Here is an 8995-nt window from a genome sequence, read left to right as displayed (position 1 = left end):
CCAGTCTGTTTTCTGTTTTTTTCACAAAGGTGAAATGGCTAAAAGGGAAAAAAGACAGTATTGTTTTTCCAGTCCGAACAGACAGACGGATTTACATTTGTGATAGTCACATTAATGGTAAGTACTGTTCAATTTCCTTTTACTTATGTACTGCTTCCTGAATTGAGTTACCATTTGATGAAATGATCATGGTTGGTTAAATGAAGTCCAAGTGCCACCTACAGGCCTATTAGGTGAAGTGCAGGCTCTTGGGTCAAGAGCATGCAAACTGCCATATGGCTTTTATTACATTACCCCTTTTTATAATGAAAAATTATGTAATCGTAATTACAATAATAATAAAGGTAATAACTATAATAAGAAGAAGCATATAAAAACTTAACTGTTAACTTTTCTCTGGCTTTTTTTTTTTTTTTTGCCTTTTATGGCTCTGCCAGCTGAAAAGGTTACCGACCTCTGATCTATTGCATGCAGAAGATCACAAGACTGGGAATTGCATTGAATGTACTTACTGGGAGTGTACTGGTAGGACTGAACTGAGTGAGAACTTTAAAATATGATGCGTTTTCACTGCCCCATAATGTTTGTCTTTTTTTCTTCATTAAAATTAGTCTTATTAAGCTGCACATCTCACATAAAAAGTATGTTATCCATATAAGCAAAATGAGCTCCAACTTCTCCTCGGTTGTGATATCCTTACGATTAAGCATTCCGTAACCTACACCCTTTCTTCAGATCACATCCAAGTCTCAGAGCTCTGATTCATAATAACTTTCAGAAGCCTGAAGAATCTGAACTTATTTAGTCCACCCAGTCGATGGGAACATCTATATACACCACAGATTGGCATATTTACTGTTTAAACTCTACACAAGGTGGCACTGTTTGCACAGAGGAGTGTAGGGAATCAAAATGGCCGACAGCAAAGTACACAGGTCATGTGACAACAACCCAAATTTCTCTTAGGACTAAAACAGGTTATTAATCATATTTCTGAGCTGTACATACACATTTATTAAGCGGATATTAGATTCTGTAAAAAGTTTAACCAAAACATTATTACCGTATTACAAATTATTATATTTCCAGACATAAAACCCAATAAATAGTGTTGTAGAAGATTTGGATCTCAGATATATGTAGCCTCAGTCCTACCGTTAATTCCAGCTTAATGTAAAATACAAGCTGATGTATTATGTTATGTGATGTTATGTGGAAATGATTAAAACTGTTTTATGATTAAACTATGTAAAGAACCTCAACCTTGACAGTCCAGGGAAACAGAATTACGTGAGGAGAAAAACGGGACCAAGAAAAAGGAAGAGGGGGGCAAGCCAGCAACATGGGGGAACATGGACTGGAAAGTCTTCTGGTTCGGGGGCCGCTGAGAAAGCTGTTCCTGACATTATTCACCTCCAGCAAGACCTGAGAGATTTAAAGCTCGACACACCAGACATAAAGAAAACTGAAAAGCTGATATTGAAAAATGATCGTTTAATGAAAGAATGTGATAATATACTGAGTGTCTTAAATCAAATGGCAGCTGAAGCTGAAATGTTAAAAGAACATGCTAAAAACAAGAGAACTGAATGCATTAGGAAATTAAATCAGAGATATGGGAAAATAGCACAAGACCCGAGACTCTCTGATCTTACTAGACAAATAGATGAAATGGAAAAATTGATAGAACGCTTAAATCCCTGCAGGGAGGTCTCAGCTCTGGAGCCCCGGCCCGAGGTCTACCTCACGATTTTGGAGCTCCCGCCTGTGTTCAACCTGTCGACCTCAGAACTCCCGCTGTCCTGTCCTGCTGTCCTGTCCCGCTGAGGAAGCTGTCCCGCTGTCCTGTCCCGCCGAGGAATCTGTCCCGCCGAGGAATCTGTCCCGCTGTCCTGTCCCACCAAGGAAGCTGTCCCACTGTCCTGTCCCACTGAGGAAGCTGTCCCGCTGTCCTGTCCTGCCGAGGAAGCTGTACCGCTGTCCTGCTCCGTGGAGGACGTCCCTCTGAGCTCCAGCCCCGCGGAGGACGTCCCTCTGAGCTCCAGCCCAGCAGAGGACGTCCCCCCGAGCTCCAGCCCCGCAGTGGACGTTGCCCAATGCCCCAGCTCCGCCTTTGGAGGGGGGTTCTGTCACGATCTCGCCAGCAGATGGCGCTGCGGCAACGACGTGCACAGTTAGCTGGAGTGCATGTGCTTGAAGTTGCCATGGACAATAAGACTTTGTTTACAATGGACATGTGCACTTATTTTGGTTTCTGTTCTGTCCCCACCCTGTTCAGTTATTGGCGGAGGTGTGAGGGTGTGCTTTGAAATGTTACCAGCTGTCAGCAATTAAGGTAATTGTGACTGGTTATTTAAACCAATCGTGTTGCTACGCACGTCTGGCAGTATTTGAGTAAAGACGGAATGAGTAATGGTGCCAGGCGGTAACGTTTCCATGCCCTGTCTAGTTTCTTGTTCCTTAGTTCCTGCCATAGTTAAACGAGTGTTTCATGCTAGAGTTAAATGAGTGTTTCCTGCCATAGTTAAATGAGTGTTTCCTGCCATAGTTAAACGAGTGTTTCCTGCCATAGGTAAACGAGTGTTTCCTGCCATAGGTAAACAAGTGTTTAAGTTATTGTAAACGAGAGTTTCAGGTCGTAGTTAAACGCGAGTTTCATGTCATTGTAAGACGAAAGTTTCATGATATAGCTAACCGTGAGTGTCATTGCTAAACGAGAGTGGCAGGCCATAGGTAAATGAGATTTTCATGTCATAGTCCTGTTCTAAGTTTTGTGTTTCATGCCTCAGTTCTAGGTAATTGATAGTTTCAGTTAGTTAAAAGAGGTAGTGTTTCCATGCCCTGTATAAGTTCATGTTTCTTGATTTTGCTCTATTTTTATGTTTAGACATTGTTTCCTGCCTCCTCATACTCTGACATTAGTGTGAAAATAAATACTTTACTCTTGCGATTACTTCCTGTTTGAGTCTGGTTTCGTAACAGCTTTAATTGTGATATTTACAATATTTTAATTCTAAATATATTAATATTCCTGTTGATCTGAGACCTCTTGCTGGAACATATCTAACCTTCATTTCTGAGGAACAGTGGAGCAAGACCATGTAGACATTGAAAATCAGTGAAATCTATAAATCTGTGTTGTCCATGTATTGATGGACACTAATTTCGTAATAATGGATTATCCTGGCTAACAGGAGCATGAAGAGATTAAATAATTTCTGCACAGAACTGTCAGGGACTCCACAGGACAAAGTATGAAGCTTAGTTGAGCAGCTACCAAGTGCATCTCGTTTGCAGCAGGTCATAGCAGCAAAATGGTGCTCTACTAAGTACTACTAAGATGCTCGCCATGAAGGGGTTGAATAATTTTGAGACTAGAGAAGTCATTACAAGTTACATTTTCAGTTGAATTTGGGGAAACCACTTGAAGCATTCTGTGTGTTGAACTATTTCAATTGCTTTTTGTTTGATTTGCTCACTGCAAACAGCTGAAAGTCTGTACATTTTGACAATAGATCTGATTTGCAATGTGTGTTGAATAATTTTGATTTCAACTATAATGACTTTGATAATGCTGGGTTGTGATTTTCACCACTGTAACTAAAATAAAGACATCACAGACCCCCTGGTTATGCTTCACAGACAGTTCCCTGAACCCCACATTGAGAATAACTGCACTAGCTAGCTTTAGATCACACGTCAGCTACCCAGTGGAGAGGGTGAAGGTGAACATTCTCTGACCCATGTGAAGCTTCTGCATCTTTCTGAACTGCTGCTTATGTGACTTCACAGAGCAGTCGAACACACTCGGAGGAGAGCGCTAATTCTTCCACATACAGTACATGAGCTCACCGACCCTCAGGATTGGTTAGTATCACTCTGATTGACAGAGTAGAGAGTAAAGCAGTAACTCTGCCCCCTCCCACCCAGACAGCAGGGAAATTATGTCTGATTGGTGGATCATCAGGATTCTAACTCACGATCTCCTATTATAGAGCGAGCTGACTTTGTCTTAATATTTAAAAACTGCATAAAGAAATGTGTTTTTGCAGTAAGTGTTATGTCACAGTACATGTTGGGATTCATGGTTCCCTCAATGAATAGACATATGAGTGCTGCCAGCATTGCTGCAGAGGTTGAAGGAGTGGGGGGTCAGCCTGTCAGTGCTCAGACCATACGCCGCACAATGCATCAAATTGGTCTGCATGGCTGTCGTCCCAGAAGGAAGCCTCTTCTAAAGATGATGCACAAGAAATTCCGCAAACAGTTTGCTGAAGACAAGCAGACTAAGGATATGAATTATGAGACCAAGATAAACTTATTTGGTAAGATAGTGTCAAGCGTGTTTGGTGGCAACCAGGTGAGGAGTACAAAGACAAGTGTGTCTTGCCTACAGTCAAGCATGGTGGTGGGAGTGTCATGGTCTGGGGCTGCATGAGTGCTGCCGGCACTGGGGAGCTACAGTGCATTGAGGGAACCATGAATGCCAACATGCACTGTGACATACTGAAGCAGAGCATGATCAGTAGGCAGTATTCCAGCATGATAACGACCCCAAACACACCTCCAAGACGACCACTGCCTTGCTAAAGAAGCTGAGGGTGAAGGTGATGGACTGGCCAAGCATGTCTCCAGACCTAAACCCTATTGAGCATCTGTGGGGCATCCTCAAACAGAAGGTGGAGGAGCACAAGGTCTCCAACATCCACCAGCTCCGTGATGTCGTCATAGAGGAGTGGAAGAGGACTCCAGTGGCAAGCTATGAAGCTCTGGTGAACTCCATGCCCAAGAGGGTTAAGTCAGTGCTGGAAGATAATGGTGGCCACACAAGATATTGACACTTTGGGCCCAATTTGGACATTTTCACTTAGAGGTGTACCCATGTTTGTTGCCAGCGGTTTAGACATTAATGGCTGTGTGTTGAGTTATTTTGAGGGGACAGCAAATTTACACTGTTATACAATCTGTACACTCACTACTTTACATTGTAGCAAAGTGTCATTTTTTCACTGTTGTCACATGAAAAGATTTACAAAAATGTGAGGTGTGTCTCACTTTTGTGAGATACTGTATATATATATATATATATATATATATAGTCTGTAGCGGTGGGACGGAGCTGTGAACGGTGAAAATCCCACCATCCAGTGGACGAGGGGAGAGTATAAAAGGCTGCTCTTCCGCTCGATCGAGGAGGAGCATCTCACATGATATAAGATTTGGATCCGAGCAAAGCCTCCATTCCCTGACCACGCTCGCGGCGTTGCCTGACGGCCCAGAAAGCACCGGAAAGCACCGGCGCGACTCCGGCAAATCCTGCATATCATGCAAATCCTGAAGGCCAGCCTCCAGCAGCAGACCATAACAGGAGCTCACCGAGAGCCTACAGGTCACAACCCGGGAGCTGCTGGCCCTGAAAGCCATGACCTCTGTAACGGCCCCTCCTCATCCTGATCCCTGCCGAGAAGCCTAGGACCTGCTTCCCCACTTGTCCCCAGAGGACGATATCGAGGCCTACCTGGAAGCCTTCGAACGGGTCGCGCACCAGGAGAGCTGAGGTATCAAAGAGTGGCCGCTCATCCTCGGCCCACTGCTTTCTGGAGAGGCACGCGCAGCTTAATATGCCCTTGCTCCGGAGGACGCAGGGAACTACTCAGAGGTAAAGAGAGAGATCCTGGCCTGGTGTGGGTGGAACCCCCTCCAGGCAGCGGCGGAGTTCTACCGGTGGCGCTACAGGCCAGGACGCAAGCCACGTGGACAGATGGACACCCTCCTGCACCTCACCAAGAGGTGGCTCCAGCCCGACATGCACTCTGCCACCGAGGTTGTAGAGAGGGTGGCCGTGGACCAGTTACTGAGGAGCTTGCCACCCACACAACGCCTGGCCGTGGGACACACCCTGACCACCCTGGCGCTCGGCGAAGAAGGACAGCACCACCAAGGCCGCCCGGACTATGGGGCGCCCAAGGATGAGCCCAGCCCAACCAAGCCAGACCAGGGGACACCGAAGTAAACCCAGAAAACCCTGCCAGCAGGGCGTATCCTCCAGACGCTGGATCTGCCAAAACCGTCCCAGTGAGTGAGGGAAGCACGAGTGCGACAGGCCTACCTGGCCCGAGGCGAGGTGGACACCGGGACAGAAGGTAAGCTGCAGACACACTTTAATCTGCTCTCGTCTGTGTTCCAGCAGGTAATCTGGCAGGGGAACTTTGGCCGAGAGCAGAAAGAGGACAGCTGCCTGAAGTATTGCTGGGCCCAGGTGCGCCAGATCGAGGGGATCAACCAGAGCCCGAACCAGAGACTCTCCTCCTCTTACTTTCTGGTCAAAGGAGGCTCATTGTACCACTGGACCAAGCTGAGGGGAGGCCGTGGACCTCTTGGTCGTCGCCAAAGCCAGAACACAGGCCCTGATGCACCTGGCCCATCCCCATCCGCTCAGGGACCACCTGGGGGCAAGAAACACCCTGGAGAAGCTGAAGGATCATTTTATCTGGCCAGGTATGGACGGAGAAGTCCGGCGCTTCTGCCAACAATGCCCCCAGTGCCAACTCACGCTTCAAGGAAGCCTCCGCCGGCACCACTCATCCCGCTTCCCATCATAGGCGTCCCTTTCGAGAGGATCAGCATAGACCTCATCGGGCCGCTTGCGAAATCTGCCCAGGGGCATGAGTATATATTGGTGATCGTGGACTATGCCACCAGATACCCCGAGGCAGTACCACTGCGTAAAGCCACCTCTCGGAACATCGCCAAGGAACTGGTGGTCCTGTTCAGCCGTGTGGGGATCCCAAAAGACATCCAAATTGACCAAGGTACCCCATTTGTGTCAAAGCTTATGTCTGATCTGTGTCGGCTGTTGCAGGTGAAACACCTAAAGGTATCGGTCTACCACCCACAAACGGATGGGTTGGTTGGACGGTTCAACTGGACCTTAAAGCAGATGTTGCCCCGGGTGGTAGACGAGGAAGAGAGGAACTGCGACCTCCTCCTGCCATACGTCCTCTTCACCATCCGAGAGTGTCCCTAGGCATCCACAGGCTTCACACCCTCCTCTTCGGATGGCGACCTTGTGGACTGCTGGATGTGGCACGGGAAGCCTGGGAAGAACAGCCTTCTCCGTTCCGCTCGGTCATCGAGTATGTACAGGAAATGCAGGAGAAGATCGATCGAGTGGCCCTATTCGTCCAGGAACATATGAGAGCCGCCCAGGAAGAACAGAAATGAGTCTACAACCGTCCAGCATAACCCCGCGAGTTCCAACCTGGTGATCGGGTACTCCTGCTAGTACCCAGCAGCTCCTGCAAATTCCTAGCTCGGTGGCAGGGATGGGCCCTCGAGAGGTACAGTCTTCGAGAGGAGAGGTCCCATGAACTATTGCCTGCAGCAGCCTGGTAAGTGAGCAGACACACAAACGTAAAACATAAACCTGCTGAAAAGGTGGATAGAGCCAGAACCGGTACTGTCTGCATTTGCGGCCCTAGACACAGATCATGACCAGGGCACCTTAGTCCAACAGGGCAAAGAACACACCCTCACCCAAAAGCAGGAGCTGACAGAGTTGGTGGGGCAATTTACCAGTGTTTTTTCTACCTCCCCAAGCATGACGCAGCTAGTACAACACGAGATCAAGACTCAGCCATGAATGGTGGTGCGGCAGCGGCCCTATCGGGTCCTGGAGGCCCACCATAGGGCTATCGAGGAGGAGGTCAGCCGGATGCTGCGGGACAACATCATAGAGGAGTCCAACAGCCCCTGGTCCAGCCTTATTGTAGTTATACTGAAGCCCAATGGTAGTATGCGCCTCTGCAATGACTTTCGGAAGCAAAGCATGGTCTCGGAGTTTGACAGCTATCCCCACCCCAGGTAGACCTCCTAGTGGAGTGATTGGGGAGGGCTTGGTTCATCTCCAACCTGGACTTAACTGGCAAGTGGCACTGGCCCCAGAGGCAAGACCGAAGATGGCCACTGGCAATACCGGGTTCTCCCCTTCGGGCTACATGGAGCACCCGCAACGTTCCAGCAGCTGATGGACATTGTCCTGCGACCCCATCGTGCCTTTGTAGCCGCCTACCTGGAAAATGTGGTCATTCACTCCTCTACCTGGTTGGACCACCTGTTCCACCTAGGGGAGATCCTGAAGGAGCTCCGCAAGGCCGGGCTGACAGCCAACCCCAAAAAGTGCCTCCTGGGACTCACCGAGGCACAGTACCTCGGGTACCGTATTGGCCGGGGCTTACTCAAGCCCCAGGCAAAGAAAATTGAGGCAGTAAAGGGTTATCCTCGACCTACATCAAAAAAACAGGTACATGCCTTCTTGGGGTTGCCGGGGTACTACTAGGTTTGTGCCTAACGTCTCCTCTATAGCCTCCCCACTCTCAGATCTCACAAAAAAGGCCAGCCGGACCGGGTGAAATGGTCTACAGGCGCAGAGCGGGCATTCCAGGACCTGAAGGAAGGCCTCACCAGTGCCCCCCTGCTACCTAACCCGGACTTCGCCCTCCCGTTCACCATGCACACAGATGCATCCGAGACCGGGCTGGGTGCGGTCCTCTCACAAATCTTCGACGGGGAAGAGCACCCGGTCCTCTACATTAGCCGAAAGTTATCCCCAGCTGAGAGGAGGTATGCGGCCGTGGAGAGGGAGGCCCTAGCAATAAAGTGGTCCATCAAGAAACTACGGTACTACCTGGCTGGGCGGCACTTTGTCCTGGTCACAGACCATGCCCCACTCCAGTGGATGGCCAAGGCCAAGGACACTAACGCCTGGGTGACATGGTGGTTCCTCTCCCTACAGGATTTCTCGTTCCGGGTCCAGCATCGGGCAGGGACCCCACACGGAAATGCAGATAGACTCTCAAAACGGGACGCCCTGTGGACCTGACACGCAGCGGCAGTAGGCTCAGAGCTGACGGGGGGTACTGTCACGATGGACCGACAGCCGGCGCACAAGGAACTAAAATCGCTCCTTCCCCAACTGCCGCGCTGGTGCTGAAGA

General features: G+C 48.8%; 1 protein-coding gene across 2 annotated transcripts in view; it reads left to right on the top strand.

The window, feature by feature from the left end:
* LOC128620317 (uncharacterized) overlaps positions 1-8995 on the top strand; it is a 140185-nt gene that overhangs the window by 44707 nt on the left and 86483 nt on the right. The window lies entirely within an intron of this gene.

Source organism: Ictalurus furcatus, chromosome 2, assembly GCF_023375685.1.
Source record: "Ictalurus furcatus strain D&B chromosome 2, Billie_1.0, whole genome shotgun sequence".
In the NCBI taxonomy this organism is placed as follows: domain Eukaryota; kingdom Metazoa; phylum Chordata; class Actinopteri; order Siluriformes; family Ictaluridae; genus Ictalurus; species Ictalurus furcatus.
Note: the sequence above shows the minus strand (reverse complement) of the source record. Positions and strands in the feature narration are given on the sequence as shown.